The sequence below is a fragment of the Gordionus sp. m RMFG-2023 genome, chromosome 1 (assembly GCF_954871325.1).
Source record: "Gordionus sp. m RMFG-2023 chromosome 1, tfGorSpeb1-WG-v2, whole genome shotgun sequence".
Lineage (NCBI taxonomy): Eukaryota > Metazoa > Nematomorpha > Gordioida > Chordodea > Parachordodidae > Gordionus > Gordionus sp. m RMFG-2023.
In genome coordinates, this window is record NC_088775.1 from 22,331,491 (window position 1) to 22,349,793 (window position 18,303).

Genomic DNA, 18,303 nt, shown 5'->3' on the forward strand with positions numbered 1-18,303 from the left:
TCTGGAAATTCACAAGCTTCTCTAAAATTATAAATTAATATAACCTAATATTTATAATTACTTCTCAATTCGTGATGCATACAGACCGAATAAGGCTGTGTTTCCAAATCATCTGGAGAGAAGTCATACACATTTGCTTTGTGTGGCCACCCGTAGATTTTATATAATAAATTGAATTTTTCATTATAATCCTGCTTTGCTACAAAATGAGGCATATATTTCATCTTAGTTTTCGGATCTAACATGGTAGATACATAATTGCCGAATGTGCTCAGATAGTTTTTATACGTTCCACATTTTATCTACATTTTACTTGCCGCATTTTTAATATCATCATCTGGATGATTTTTGCTCCCCTAAAATTTTGTCCATCTTTGCTATAAATAAAACAGCGGTTCCAATTGCAGTAGTATCTGATGATATTTCGAGTGTTATTTTATAAAAAGGTTTTAACAAATTTTCAACTTAAAGATTTTTCCTCCCTAACGCTTATATCGAAAGGCTCTGTCATACATTTTTTTCCTAGATTTTAATTGCATCTAAATTCTAGATAAATTAAATATATTATTAGACAGTGCAATGTTATATCTCAAAAAGGTTATCAAAAGAAGAACATAAAAAACATTATGAAAAAATATGTTTAACTTACTTTGTTTACTGTTGATATCATTAAATATTTAGAGTTCCATCTAGTTACTACATCTAAAGGAATCCTCGTTCCTCCTGAGAGCTCCAAGTACCTTTGTAAAAGTTTTGGTGAAGAATGTAACTTCTTTACAAGATTAGTTATTTTATTTAGTTTTTTATCTAAGGCTGAAATCCCCTCTTTAACTATCTAATTTATAATATGGGCTAAACATCGGTGGCTGTATAAGCTTGCTTTATATTTTTCATGATAAAGTGTAATCATTTTTTCAGCAGCGTTTACTATGTTTGGTGCGTTATCATGCGTGATGGAGATAATCTTGTCCTGGATCTCAAATTCATCGAGAGATTCTAACATATATTGTGATATCTCCTCACCACTATGAGGATATGGTAGCTGAATTAAATCTAGAAGACAACTTTCCATTTTCCACTTTTTATCGATATAGTGGCATGTAATTACACAAAAAGACGATGAGTTAATGTATGTCCACATATCAGTTGTGATAGCCAATTTACTTTTAATATTCTTTAAATTTTTTATGAGTTGTAATTTTGAAATTTTATACATTTTTTCAATGTATTTACAAGCTGTCTATCTTGTCCAGATTTTCTCATGCTTGAATATGAAAGAAAATATATTTAGGAACTCCTTACTATCCATAGCTTTGAAAGGAATGTTGTTTTTTATAATAAATTTCAAAATTAATTTGTTAAGGCATTCGTTTTCCTTAGGTAATCTACGAATGCCAACTAGGTTTTTGGGTATATCTTCGCTCCCAAGAAATACAAACTGTTCGAAACAATTGACAAAGATATGACTCTTAGTATTATGGACAACATAGATAACCTATCGTATCAACAGATGAAAGATTTAATACAAAAAAAGTTGAAAAACAAGATTACGCGCATATTTAAATTATTCAATACAAAACCGGACAGACTTGAGTCTTCCAGAGATTATCTCAATAGACTGAAAGGGTATGGTTCGGGGCTCAATCCTGAATTTTTGTCGGTGCAATTTATGTTGAATTGTCGTAATGAAAAGCTAAAAACAAGGTTGATAGAAGAAAATACTACAGAGCTTAATATTATAGAGGACATTGTTGTCAAATTTCAATCGTTGGAGATTAATAATAATAAAACATATGTAGAGAAAGATTCTTGGAGAAGAGAGGATAGAGCCGATTGGCAAGGCTATTCGTCTTGGAAAGAGAACAAGCACGATTTTAAGGCCAACACCAACAACTACAACAATAACAACAACAACAAAACAAAATATGATACAAACGCCATATAATTTGAGGCCAAGGAATAAGATAAATTTTATTAATAATTTTCTGATTAATATGCAACTTAATAATCTAAAAAAATTTTTTTTGATAGATACGGGTTCTCCGGTGACATCCTTGCCCATTAAAGATTTTGAAAAATTTGGGAATTATAAAGAATTTGAGTTGAAAAATTGTTCTAAAAAATTATTCTCTTATGAGGGTTTTCCTATCACAGTCGTTGGTCAGGTCAATATTAAGGTTAAATATTTGAATACAATTAAATATTTAAATTTGTATGTATTGGATGGGGAGGGACCACCGCTATGTGGTCAAGACTGGATTAAAGAATTTGACATAATCAAATTCAATGTTGATGTAAACATTATTAATAAGAATGAGATAGGAGATAGGGTAAATTTTTTAACTTTTAACAATCCTTTCAAAGATACTGATAAATTTTATAATAAAAATTATGTCATTCAATCGTTATTTACTAAAAAAGTTATTTTGAAGAGAGTTGTGACATCAACAAACTAATTAATAAATTTGATTGTGTTTTTAAGGATAGAATTGGAAAAGTCAAAAATTTGGAAATAAGCCAAAATTTGTGAAGGCCGGGAGAGTGCCCTTCGAGTTAGAAGAAGAATTAGAAAACACTATAGAGCAATGGCGCCAGCAGGGAGTAATTAAGCCTGTCAGATTTTCACAATGGGCCACTCCATTAGTGTTAGTTTAAAATAAAGATAATACGTTGAGAGTTTGTGCTGACTTTAGAGTTACTGTAAACCCACAATTAGAAAGGTCCGAATATCCGCTCCCAAGGATTAATGACATAATTGCTAAAGTAGGTAATGGAAAGTTTTTTTCAAAAATAGATTTCTCATCGGCGTATCTGCAGATTCCTGTATCTAAAGAAACTTCCAAATTTCTGACCGTCTCCACCCACAAGGGTCTTTTTCAATTTAATAGACTACCTTTTGGGCTTACAGTATCAACTGTTTATTTCCAGAAGACTATGGACGAAATATTTGCTGATATTAAGGGGGTCATTTATTATTTAGATGATTTGTTAATTTTTGGTAAGGATAAGTTAGACCATTTTTATAAATTGAAAAGAGTGTTTGAAAGAATGTTGGAATTTGGGCTGATTGGAAATATAAAAAAAAGTGAGTTTTACAAAGAGAGTATAAAATATTTAGGTTATTTAATAAGTGACAAAGGCATACTGCCAATCAAAGAAAAAATTGATCCTATAAGTACAATGACCGAACTTAAGAATAAGGATGAATTACATTCTTGGTTGGGTCTTATGAATTATTATTCTAGATTTATAAGAGATTTTTCTAAATTAGCAGCTAATTTATATGATTTACTTAAAAGGGATAATAAATTTTGTTGGGGAATCAATGAAAGAACTAGTTTTTACGAAATTAGAGAAAAATTGTGTAATGCACCAATTCTTGCACATTATGATAGAAATAAGGAATTGTTTATTTCAACGGATGCGTCCAATAAAGGCATGGGTGCAGTCTTATTTCAGGGAGAAGAAGATGGTTTAGAAAGGCCAATTTAAGGCATGGGCTGGAGCTGAAAAAAGATATTCAATTATTGAAAAAGAAGGATTGTCTGTTGTTTTGGCAGTAAAAAAATGGAAAGAATATGTAGTAGGTATATGATTTAAAATTTTTTCGGACCATTAACCACTGGTGAATTTGTTTGGAGTAGATCCTGTTAAGCTTTACAATATGTCTCCAAGATTACAGAAATCGGCTTTTTGTTTAGCCGGTTTTGATTTTGACATTAATTATAGGAGGGGTAAGGATCAAATCATTCCTGATGGATTATCAAGGTTAATTAAGAGATATCTTGTTTTGTTAATGTTAATAATGATATGAAGGATGTAAGAATAATTAAAAATTTAGAATTGATTAAAGGAGAAACCTTTTTAGATTCAGAATTAATCCAAGTTAAAAAAAATTGTGTTGGAAAAAGGTGAAAATGATACGCTGATTAAAGATTACAAGGCATTCGGTAAGTTGTTGAATATTAAGAATGATTGTATTTTTAAGGGCGAACAAGTTATTATTCCTCAAAGGTTAAGAAAAAAGTTTCTTAGTGTGTTACATGAGGGACATATTGGATTGTGTAGGATGTTAGATACTATGGAAAGATATTTTTGGGGGCCAGGAGTCAATAAAGATATTAAAGAAATGATTTTTAGATGTAATATGTGCATGATCAATGCGCCTAACCCAAAATTTAAACAAAATTATTGGGTACAACCTAACAAACCCTGGTACCGAGTCTATATTGATTTTTTTGGACCTATTAAAAATTTTTATGGATTAGTAATTATTGATGGGTACTCTCGCTGGTTAGAGATTATTAAGGTGAAAAACATTAATGCGACTACCACCATTATGGTATTAATTAATCTTTTTTCCAGATTTGGGTATCCAGTAGAATTGGTATCAGATAATGGACCAGCTTTTAGGTCTGTTGATTTTAATAACTTTTTAAAAGAAAAGGGAATTCTACATATATATACTCCTGCAGACCATCCTGCGTCAAATGGTATGGCTGAAAGAGCTGTACGATTAGCAAAAAATATGATATATAAATTAGGAGGCTGGGATGACATTTTGGATGATGTGTTGTTAAATTATCGCAACCCGAAACATGCGGTTACTAAGTCATCACCTGTTTTTAGATTATTCGGAAGGGAGTTAAGATGGAAATGGAGTTTTTTAAAAGACGATGACTGTGATAATAGACCCAATGTAAAAAGAATTAATTTCAGAGAATTAACATTAGGCAACTCTGTCTTTATTAAAGTGGGCTCCAATCAAGAATGGCGTGTGGGGATTGTCGTTGGGAGAATTAGTAACGTCATTTGGGAAATTCAGGTAGATGATAAGTTTCTCTTTGTTCATATTGATCACATTAGAAATTATCAATAGGAATATATTGCATTATATTTTTTTACTTTTATATTGTTGGTTACAAATATTAAAGCATCATACATATTCCATTTTTCCTAGTTTATGATTAATAAGTTACATTGTTAATAATGACAATAATTCCCCCTTCCCAATTGTAATTGTTTATTATATTCCAAAATATTGAACTGGGGGAAAAAAGGTTCAATTTAGAATAATTTGAAGTAGAATGGTCGCAAAGAATGTAATATAGGCTAATGAATGAGAATTTATACGTTTTTGAATATTTAATTTAATTTACAAAAGAAAAACAATATATTTTATTATATATAAATAGCATCGAATATAAGAAAAACAAGTGATACAATTGAAAACGTTTTCATAAAATCTCAATATATATATCTATTGTAAATCAATTTATGGTAAATAAATTGTGGCTAAAGGCTTCGTATATAAAAATACAATAATATATTATTAAGCGTAAAAAGTAATATCGATTAAATAATATATTAAGAAATTATATTAAGAAATAATACCGCACATGCAATATGCACTCCCTCCAAAAAAATATATAAAAAATGAATATTGAAATGAAAACTGAAAGAAACTACAATTTATAGGGAATAAACGCTCGCTTGACATGCGGGAGGTAAATCTTATAATGTTACACGCGTAATAATGTTAAAATTTAATGTTACAATAATGATATCAAAATAATACCCTATACTTACATTAAGATTAACAAGGAATTATATAACAAATCATATATATATGGGGATAGTAGTAACTACAATTGGGAAGGGGAATTATTGTCATTATTTCTTTTTTTTGGAATATAATAAACAATTGTAATAGGGAAGGGGAATTATTGTCATTATTTCCTTTTTTTGGAATATAATATTTTCATTATTTCTTTTTTTTTGGAATATAATAAACAATTATAATTGGGAAGGGAAATTGGCACCATAGTTGTACATTATAGTTTTTTATGTAATTACCCTTACAAAAGGTATAAATTACACTATCGATAGGTACAATTCACACTATATGTGTCCAATAAACAATAAATATATTTGGAATAAAATTAATATAATGCATAAACAACAAAAAAACAATCATTAAAATATATGATAAAATTTGGAGATGGTGATAAAAAAAAATATAAGAAAAGCGCATTATCATAGAAAACAACTATAATTAAAGAACCATTATAGTCTAAATGAATAATTTTAACCTTAGAAAATTTAAATATTAAATGACATTACTGATCCTCTCAGTGACAAAATCCCCACGCCATAATTGATTGATGCTCACTTAGACAAAAACGGAGTTGCGTAAAGTTAATTCTCAAAATAATTCTTTTAAAATTAAGGTAGAATTTAAGGTTATAATCAAGGTCATTGTCATTGAACAATCAACCGAATCCTATTCGAAAAGATAACGGATTATAAAAAGTTACAACCCTATCTATTATCTCTATATAATTCACAACTTCATCCTTCGTAAGCTCAAACTCTTTAATGTGCAAGAATGACACCGGAGAACCAGTATCTATCATAAAAGAAAAATCATAATTATTAACTTGAAGGTCAATCATAATATCATTAATAAAATTAATTTTATTTCTTGGCCTTAAATTATAAGGGGTTTGTATCATCTCCGTCTTTTTGAAATTGTTGTAATTGCTGTTGTTGTTGTTGCTGCTGCTGCCGTTGTTGTTGTTGTTGTTGTTGTTGTTGCTGCTGTTGTTGTTGTTGCTGCTGTTGTTATAATTGTTGTTGTTGGTGTTGGCCTTAAAAGTCTGCTTGTTATCTTTCCAAGACGAATCGCCTTGCCAATCGGTACTATCCTCTCTTCTCCAAGAATCTTTCTCTACATATGTTTTATTATTATTAAACTCCAACGATTGAAACCACAATGTCCTCTATAATATTAATCTCTGTAGTATTTTCTTCAATCAACCTTTTTTTTAGTTTTTCATTAAGACAATTCAACATAAAAAGCACCGACAAAAATTCTGGATTGAGCCCCAAACCATACCCTTTCAGTCTATCGAAATACTCTCTGGAAGACTCAAGTGTGTCCGGTTTTGTATTGAACAACTCCAAAATACGCGTGATGTTTACATCATTATTATCTTCCACCATATTGAACTGGGAGAAAAATGTTCAGTTTAGAATAATTTGAAGTAGAATGGTCGCAAAGAATGTAATATAGGCTAATGAATGAGAATTTATACGTTTTTAAATATTTAATTTAATTTACAAAAGAAAAACAATATATTTTATTATATATAAATAGCATCGAATATAAGAAAAACAAGTGATACAATTGAAAACGTTTTCATAAAATCTCAATATATATATCTATCGTAAATCAATTTATGGTAAATAAATTGTGGCTAAAGGCTTCGTATATAAAAATACAATAATATATTATTAAGCGTAAAAAGTAATATCGATTAAATAATATATTAAGAAATAATAGCGCACATGCAACACAAAATAAGGAAATAATGACAATAATTCCCCCTTCCCAAATGTAATTGTTTATTATATTCCAAAATAAGCAAATAATGACAATAATTCCCCCTTCCCAAATGTAATTGTTTATTATATTCCAAAATAAGGAAATAATGACAATAATTCCCCTCCCAAAATGTAATTGTTTATTATATTCCAAAAAAAAAGTTAATAATGACAATAATTCCCCCTTCCCAATTGTAATTGTTTATTATATTATAAAATAAGGAAATAATGACAATAATTCCCCTCCCAAATGTAATTGTTTATTATATTCCAAAAAAAGGAAATAATGACAATAATTCCCCTTTCCAATTGTAATTGTTTATTATATTCCAATATTAGGAAATAATAATGACAATAATTCCCCCTTTCCAATTGTAGTTCCTACTATCCCCATATATATATTATTTTTTATATAATTCCTTGTTAATCTTAATGTAAGTATAGGGTATCATTTAAATAATGAAACCATTATTGCAACATTAAATATTAACCCTATCACTCATTTAACATTATAAGAATTACCTCCCGCATGCCAAACGAGTTCTTTCCTTCCCCATTTTTTGTACCATGTTGTGTTTTCAAGACTTTTATATATTTTTTTGGAGGTGGTGCATGTTGCATGTTCGCTTAAATTGTTATATTATCTTTTTATTCAATGAAATTAACATGTAAATAAATACATCTCTAGGCGATAAAACATATATATATTGATATATATTTTCATTTAGAATACCACTTGTTTTCTTTTGTATAACTATATTATCAAATAAAAAGACCACATCTTGTTCAATATTTTTCCTTAATTATGCAATACAAACACACACAATTTATTCTATAGTATTTATTCTTGTTCAATATTCCTCCTTAATTATGCAATACAATCTCACACAATTTATTCTATAGTATTTATTCTTGTTCAATATATACATGTTAATTTCATTGAATAAAAAGATAATATAACAATTTAAGCGAACATGCAACAAAAAGATATTAAATTTATTACATATATTGCAGGATGAATAATAAAATGTTTAATTTTTAAATTTATTTATAACTAAATAGATGGCGTTAAATACTTGAATGCAAATTGTTACCATGTTTATTATCAAAACCATTTATTAGTAAAATTTATTATAATATTAACTGTAATATATTTTATAACTGTCTAATACCTCTAAAAAAGTGGCATTTTATAATTTTTTATAAGCAACTGTATATAGATGATTATAAAATATATGTCTACTAACTTTTTATAAAGAAATCTCTTATACTTATTTGGACCTTGAAAATATTTTTAGGAATAGGTATGATAATATAATTTAAAAATAAATGTACAGTTTATTAGTCATTTTGAACTAGGCTAATTACAATATTAAATTTGTTAATTCAAATAATATATGATTATATATATTTAATTAGGGTTATATAATAATTTAAATAATAAAAATCAATTAAACTCTAACTGTTAAAGCTAAATTAATATTTAGTGAGTTATTGATATTATATTTTTAATACAGAATTTGATTGCAAGCTGACATAGTGAAAATATAATTTATATGTATTAATCATCTAATAAATAAAATAGTATTCATTTAATATAAATTTAATTAGTCTTATTAATTTCGAAATAATAAAATTAAATCTATATATTACTTAATGGAATTATAAAAGAAATCATTTAGGGGGCTATCAAAAAAATTATTTTTAGTTCAAGGGGATATTAAGGAGCCATTAAAAAAAAATTTGCTTCAGGGGGCTATTCAAACTTTTCAGGGGGCTCGAGCCCCTGCGCACCTCCTCCTAAGGACGCCACTGATAACTTGAATTTAATAATTCATTTTCATCATCATTAGCTATATTTACTACCTGAATATCATCATTCTCTATAAGTTTAAAATGTTTTATTATAAATTCTGAAGCTGAGCAATCTTACTCTATTAAATACTTTGACACAATTGTCAATTTTTAAAATCTTGGATCTAAAAGAGAAGCCAATACCTTGATAAATATAAATAAAAAATAAAAGAATACACTTATATATTATTACTTGCAGATTACAAAGATCTAACATGTCTAATGTCAAATCTATTTACTTAGGCATTTTCTTTGATATTTCTCGAATTCAAATTCAACCTCTGAGTTTTATATCTTAGAGCAGTAATAATTTCTATAATTCTTTTGAAAAAAATTTCCAGACTATGGATTTTTTATTATCCAGAGTTAGGATACTAAAATTATTTATAGAATTATTAAAGTAGATGCATCCATTTTAAAAATATGTAAATAATGGCAGCTTTTGGAATTTTAGATTGTTGATTGATTGAATTCTATAATGACGTCGATATAATTATGATTTTAAAATAGTAGAAAATAAAAATTCATCGAAATCCTGATTGACATTAAAAAATTACAAGAGTGATGTTGACCAATTATTAGAATAAAAGAGTAGGAAGAAATTTCTGTGCGGGCCATGCGCCGTCGATATAAAAATCGGTGGCACGTCGGCGTGATTTTCTTAAACGGCGGCGTTTTCGGCGTAGGGCGCACAGGTCTAAGTATATCGCATATACAGCCATTTGGTATTAATTCATTATTGTGCTGCCTCTATTCGGTAACTTTGGTTTTGGTCAAAATTTACAGAGACATTATCAGCGCAGAGAGCTGACATGCAAATCATTGATAACCCTGAATCAGCTATATTTACCATTATGTGGCTAGCTACATCGTTGGATTTTTCACTATCCGGGGAAAATTTTTTAACAGTTTTATTGAAATGTTCTTATTCTTGTTGAAATAGCGAAGGATCGAAGGAAATGTTTTAATATTTCCCTTATTAGATGAATCTGTTAGAATTGCATATGGATGCCCATCTTTCAAATCATCTAGAATTGACCTATAGGATTCAGGTACTAAAACACTTGTGCTCATTTTTGTTCTGCCACAAGTAATGTTTGCACTTATATTGGAGTCGTTAAATATCAAGAGAAAAAGATTCGACCCACATTGTGATGATATAGCTCTGTGAATGTTGAACTACATATAGATGTATACTATTTCCGCAAATGTAGTTGCATCTGTATTATTTATTATTTTTGAGAATATTTTTGTATTGTAATCGATGATATACTCCCCTGTACTGACTTATATGAATGAAATGATGTTGATTAATTATTGGATAAAAATAAAACAGGATAGAAAGGAATTTACAAACTAGACATGTTTTTCGAATAAATATTTAAAATTTATTTTAAAAATATAAAAATAATCAATAAATGTCTCTCAAAATTATTATTTATGTAATAAAAACGTTAAAATACTCAAAAAAAAATTGCGGGAGAAATTAGAAAATTGCGGTAGATTTTTGCGGTATATTTCCAATTGCGGTAATTTTGCGGGAAAGAGATGTCTGCGTGTAAACTAAAAAATTGCCGGAGTCTCCCGCTGATGGGGGGAGACATGACAACCCAGCTCATGATGACAAAATGTTAATTTAGCATTAACAGTTGAAGCTTAATTTATTTTTATTATTTAAATTATTTTATAACCTTAATTAAATAAATATAATTATTTATTAATTGAAAATTAACAAATTTGATAATGTTATTGGCCGCGTTCAAACCGGTTCAAACTCACTAATCAACTATATTATTCATTTTTAAATTTAATTACCATGCATCGTCCTAAAAATATTTCCAATTTCCAAACAAGTATAATAAATTTATCTATAAAAAGTAAATAGAAATATAGTCGATAATCCTCTATCTATATTATAATTTTCCGATGTCTTCACTACGTCATCGTGACGTCATGTCATGTGTCATCGTACGTCATGTCATCGGTACGTATTTATTTATTTGTTGATTTATTTATTTATTTATTATTATTTTCATTATCTATACAAACAGATGAGCCTATAATTTCAGTTAACTATACAGCTGTAGGATACCAAAGTAAAACCTTAAATATTATTTTAATTTATCTTTAGAAAATTTTACAAATCATTTTCATTATTGTGCAAATGCAAGTTCTCAAACTAAGAAAGTTTTTATATACATATTATTTATTATCATCCTTTAACATTATATACCTTTTTAATAAAGCTTCCATTTCATATGCAAGTATTGAATATCAAAGTAAAACATTAAATATATCTTATTTACAAAATATTACAAATTATTCATATTATCATTAATATTTTATAAAGCTACCATTCAAAAAAATACATTTACTCAATAAAATACCAACAGTCAAAACAATTATTACTCAAGAAGCTGCTATCAGTGAAAATACCAAATGTAAAATACAATATGCATATAATATTTTCATTATATCAATTATATTACAATATTCAAAATTAATTTTCTTATTTATTTTACTTTTAAATATTTAAATTTCAAGATTTATTTAAAAAAACCATTTTATTATATTATATAAAAATAACCTTTTATACTCTAATAAATATTTGTTATATTAATGATAAAGCTATATACCATAAATATCATTTACAACATTGTAAAGGGAGGGGAATTTTAGATACACATTTTATTAATGATGATTATTTTCATTTTTGTCAATATGTTGTTAGGCGGATTTAGCAACAAGGATGTGCCCTACCACCTCCCTTTTTTCACTACTACTTAGTAATATGATACATAATATTGTCATTATAACAATTATATTACAATATTTAAAATTAATTTTCTTATTTATTTTATTTTTAAATAGATCAATTATCATTTAAATTTAAAGATTTATTATTTTTTTAAAAAGCATTTTATAAATTTATAAAATCAAAATATAATAATAACCTTGATCATAATACAGACAAAATCATTTATTTTTATTTCATGGATAACAAATGATGATGCAAACATTAGTCATTAAGCATTATAAAAAATAAATTGTTAGAATTGTTGCAAACACAATTTCTATCCATATTTTTCTCCATAACTTTATTTTAGGAGTTATCTCCAATAATACGAGGTAAGATTTATTATTTCTTATAATAATATTAGGGCAGACATGATTTTGTCATGATTCTTTAATAAGGGTTTGCCCATTTCCCAGTTATTATGAATTAACGTGTTTCTTTGTATGTGTACTAGGAGTTAACCCGTAGACTAATAGGTAAATCGGAGATTTCCCCTTCATTAATTAGAAATTTAATATCTCCGGGTTTGGGAAAATATTTTCAAAATTATTATGGGTTGGGCTGGGCTTGGAAAATTCCTCAAAATTAATATTGCCATGGTTTTCAAAATTATTATGGATTGAGCTGGGCTTGAGGAAATTTTTAAAATTATGATCTTGGATGCTTGGAAATTTTTCATATTATTTTGTATGTATACTAGGAGTTAACCTGTAGACTAATTGGTAAATCAGAAATTTCCCCTTCATTAATCAGAAATTTAATATCTCCGGGCTTGGGAAAAATTTTTCATAATTATTATGGGTTGAACTGGGCTTGGATATTTCTCAAAATTATTATGGGTGGGACTGGGCTTGGAAATATTTCTCAAAATTAACATTGTTTGGTTTTCAAAATTATTATGGATTGAGCTGGGCTTGAGGAAATTTTTAAAATTATGATCTTGGATGCTTGGAAATTTTTCATATTATTTTGTATGTATACTAGGAGTTAGACTAATTGGTAAATCAGAAATTTCCCCTTCATTAATCAGAAATTTAATATCTCCGGGCTTGGGAAAAAATTTTCAAAATTATTATGGGTTGGACTGGGCTTGGAAAATATTCCTCAAAATTATTATGGGTGGGACTCAGTTTGGAAATATTTCTCAAAATTAATATTTAGTTTGGTTTTCAAAATTATTATGGATTGAGCTGGGCTTGAGAAATTTTTTTAAAATTATTAAGGTCTTGGATGCTTGGATATTTTTTCCAAATTTTTTGTATGTATCCTATAAGAGTTAACTTGTAGACTAATTGGTAAATCAGGGATTTTTCCTTCATTAATTAGAAATTTAATATCCCCGTGTTTGGGAAAAATTTTCAAAATTATTATGGGTTGAACTGGGCTTGGAAAATATTCCTCATATTGGCTTGGTTTTCAAAATTATTATGGATTGAGCTGGGCTTGATAAATTTTTTTTAAAATTATTAAGGTCTGATGCTTGGAAATTTTTTCCAAATATGGTGGACTTGGATCTAGCTTGGGATTTTTTAATGTTAAATGTTAGTCTTATGTAATCAGTATTATTTTTATTAAGAATTTTGATATGTGCCAAAAGCTAATTTAAATATATTTTGACTCAATAAATAGTTTTCACTCTTAGTGCTAATGGGTTTTTTTAAAAAAAGGCAACATCTATCGTAAAAGAACGAATAAAATTCTCATTCCCCCTCATTTTTGACGGGTTATCTACTAGTTTTATAAAATTGGCTAATATTAGGTAAAATGCCACTTTTACAGACATATTTGACAGTTATAGATATAAGTTTAATTTTATTAAACTTTACTAACCAATGCTTTTAATAATTAATATAAGAAACAATTTGCATTCAATTCTTTAACGACATCTATTTATTTTGAATAAAAAAATATTATTAAAAAATAATTATCATATTATTCACAATGGATGTAATCCTTATAAGATATCTTTTTTTTCCCGTGTTTTTAGAGTATATTTTTGATATTATTACAAACTACTATTATTTTATGACATAATATACCAGCTAGAGGTGGTGCGACATTAATATATAAAATGTTAATTGCTTTCATTATATCACTCTGGTCCTTATTTTCTAGTTACCAAATGATTCATTTCCATCAAGGCATTCTTACCGTGTAAATGGCTTCAATATATTTGTATAATTATTTCTACTAAATATTCTTAGTGTTTTATTTTATCAATTTATCTAACATAATAAACATTGACATGATTTTACATTGTGAGTGTCATGGCTATCACTGCAAATTAGCCATCATCTATTATTTGTGTGGCTATGTAATTAAGAATATTACTTCTGCTGCTGAGAGCATTTGATTGCATAATTACGAGTAACAATAGCCAACTGTCTAGTCGTTTATATATCTTTAAAAATGGAAGAATCTATTAGAAATTTAATATATCACAATAATTTTCTCAATTACTTATCTAGCTTCCATAATGTAATCTAAGAGCTCTAACCACCATATAATTTTATAATTTGGATTAGTGGTTTATATCCTCTTCTTCAAGAATTATTGATTTGGTTAGGGTTAGAAATTTTTCCTTATTAGCCTCTATGAAACATTGCTTAAAATGTTCACATAATGTTATATTAGTTTCATGACCTTTTGTCAATGTAGATTGCTAAGAAGTATATTGCATTGTGTGGTTTTTAAAAACCATTATCAATTGAAGCAGTGTAAGAATTAATTAACCTTTTATGACTTGGAATTCTTCAGATGTAAAATTTTTTTATATCATTAATCGAAATTATTTAATATTACGTATCCCATGGTTTCAAGGAAAGTTTATAATATGTGATTTCTCTTGTCTGGACACTAACTCCCCCTCCAATTTTAACAAGGAAGCTCTGAACAGAGCTCAAAATTTAAGATCAGCAAATACAGCGCTGATTACTCAAATTACATATTCAGACCCATCATTTGCTCCACCTAAATACATATGGTGATTTGACTAAAAACTTTTTTAAAGACGTTGTCCGCCTAATCAGAAAAAATTCTGGGGAGCCTCGCATAGGTTTTTACTAAAGGCAGAGGATCGCAATAGCCATTCTTAAGGCTAATTATATTTGTTTTATTAATTTGATCTCTCCTGATGATTAAGTGAAGGAAGTTTTGAATAATTTTGCTGCTTTCGCTTTTATTTATTTTGTATTTTACATTATTTTATGATCTATGCCTCAATATCGTCCTTCTATTATTTTGATTTTTTTTGTAATCGTTACTAATTATACTAATTATATATTTTTCATTTTATAAATAAAAGATTGCATATGATTTTACTTTAATCTTGGATTTATTTATTTTTAGCATAAACAAATACATATTTTAAATATTTATTCAAAATTTATCTTTTTATAATGCTATAATATTGAATAAATACTATAATATAATCTTATTTTTTCGATAATAGTATCGTTTAAAAAAATAAATTTTTTCACTCATTAAAAAAAGAATTCATAAAATAAATGGATAAATAAAAAATATAATCTTAGAAATGTTTTGTATTGTTTTACTATTTATATGCATTATAAATGACAAAATATGAAATCCAGAATAATTGTTCAGAGTGTAAAGGCTAAAAGGTACAATCATTGAACCCAAAACTTTAAAATTTAATTTTGGTTAGTTGTAATATACACACTAGTTATTATAAATTTTATTTATTAAAAAAGGTCCATTTACCAAGCAGCAGAGTGGAAATACACATATTCCATTTTCGATTTTATGTAAAATTTATTTTTAGTTTCAAATATAAAATTTATCTTAGTGAATAAACTTATTCATAATTATCTACCTCTCAAGATTTGTGTTTCAGCCAATAACATCAGGATGGAAAAATATCATTCTGATAAGTTAGGCATGACTTTGAGTGTATCTGAAAATACTCAAAATCGGAAATCATTAAGCTTGGGGGATCCTGATAAGATTGATCCAATTATAATTGATGGAAACTGTTTTTTCCCAATGACATATATAATACATAGACTGACGATTCATTCATTAAAAGTGTACATCTGTATAAATCAGGTGGAGACGCCATTTATTAAAATTTTAAACGAGAGCGTAATTTATTTCTATATCTGATACAAACTTTATTAAAGAATTACCGGATCATCGAGATAATAAGGAAGAAGTTATCAATTTAATAGTATTTTTTAACATGAAAATAATTACTATATGTGTTACCAAAATGGCGGGTCCAGCTTTGACGACGCTTGAAAATGCATTTTAGTGAATGAATCGTCAGTCTAGGTATTAAATTTGTCATTAGTTTTTTCAGATATTTTATTAATAACAGCTTACTTACAGAACTATCTTAAATATTATTATAGATGTCTTAGCAAGGAAATCAGCGATGATGAGCAACATCGTGAAATGATCAAGACTGTTATGGTATCTTATATGCTTCATGAAAAACATATCAACTTCTTAGCGGATTCATAGGGGAAAACACAATGGATTACACTGTGAAAAAGAAAATTGGTTACAATGACACGTGGGCCATAGATATTGAGATTTCCTGAGCGGCTACATTGATTCAAACAAACATCTTCGTTTTTTAAATGACAAATGGCTTCTATTTGTTCAGTTATTTATTATTCCTAAAATAAAAAAATTTATTGGTTGTATCTAAAAATATAAATTATCATTATAGTATAGTTTTATCGTATAAATAATATATTATCAATTCATTTATAAACATAAAGTTTTTATACGTGAGGCATTTTTTATATTTTAATAAAAAGTAGTATATAGTCAACTAATTGTATTTGTGCATAAACAATACCAATTTATTTTAATGATTGCTTAAATCATCATATCACAGTTGGAAAAAACCACATAATGGGCATGATTAGGTGAAGTCTACTCAATCCCAAGCTCCAAAAAAACAATTATAACTGCCGAATAATCGAACAAAATTAAAAATAATTTTGCAAATATATACTTTACCTACAAATAATAAGTTACTAATAGAGCCATACAAAAAAATAAGTAATAACATTTTTTATACAACTAGAATATATATAGCCTCTTCCCAGGGGCGTCGCTAGCCTTCACAATCTCAGGGGTCTCAACTAAAAACATTTATTATATTATGCATACAAAATAAACTGGCATATAAAAAATCACATAATGCAATAATATAATTCTTAGCAACTTACATTGACAAAAGGTTATCAAACTAGTATAATTCTCGGTGACCATTTTAGACAATGTTTTATAGAATGGACTAATAAGGAAAAATTTATAGGCCTAAACCAAATCAACAATTTTTGTAGGAGAGAGTGTAAACGACCAATCCAAATCATAAAACTATATGGTGGTTAGAGCTTCCTCTTAGATGAAATTATGGAAGCTAGATGAGTAATCGAGAAAATTATTGTGAGATATTAAATTTCTAAAAGATTATCTTCCATTTTAAATGGTATATAAACGACTACACAGTTGGCCATTTTGTTTATCTAAAATATGCAATTATATGCTCTCTGCCGTTATAGTAATATTCTTAAATTACATAGCAACACAAATAATGTATGCTTGTTAATTTGCAGTAATAGCCATGACACTCATGATGTAAACTAATATCAGAATTTATTATGTTGGATAAATTGATAAAATAAAAACACTAAAAATCTTTGGAAGAAATAATTATGCAAATATATTGAAGCCTGGAGTTATATACACGGCAATGCCATATTAGAAATGAAGCATTTTCTAACTATAAAATAATAACCAGAATGATATGATGAAACAATTAAGATTTTATATTATTATATGATCTATATCTTAAAATAATAGTAGTTTGTAATAATATCTTAAAAATTTAACTCAAGACTGTTTTTCGAAAAGAGAAGAAAAGATATCAAATTTATTACATCTATTGCAGGATGAATAATAAAATGTTTAATTTTAAAAATATATATAACTAAATAGATGGCGTTAAATACTTGAATGCAATTTCTTATTATATTTATTATCAAAACCATTTATTAGTAAAATTTATTATAATATTAACTGTAATATATTATATAACTGTCAAATACGTCTATAAAAGTGGCATTATATCTAATATTTTACAAAACAACTGTGTATAGTAGAGGATTATAAACTATATGTCTACTTACTTTTTATAAAGAAATCTCTTATACTTATTTGGACCTTGGAAATATTTTTAAGATATGATAATAAAATTTCAAAATAAATATACAGTTGATTAATCATTT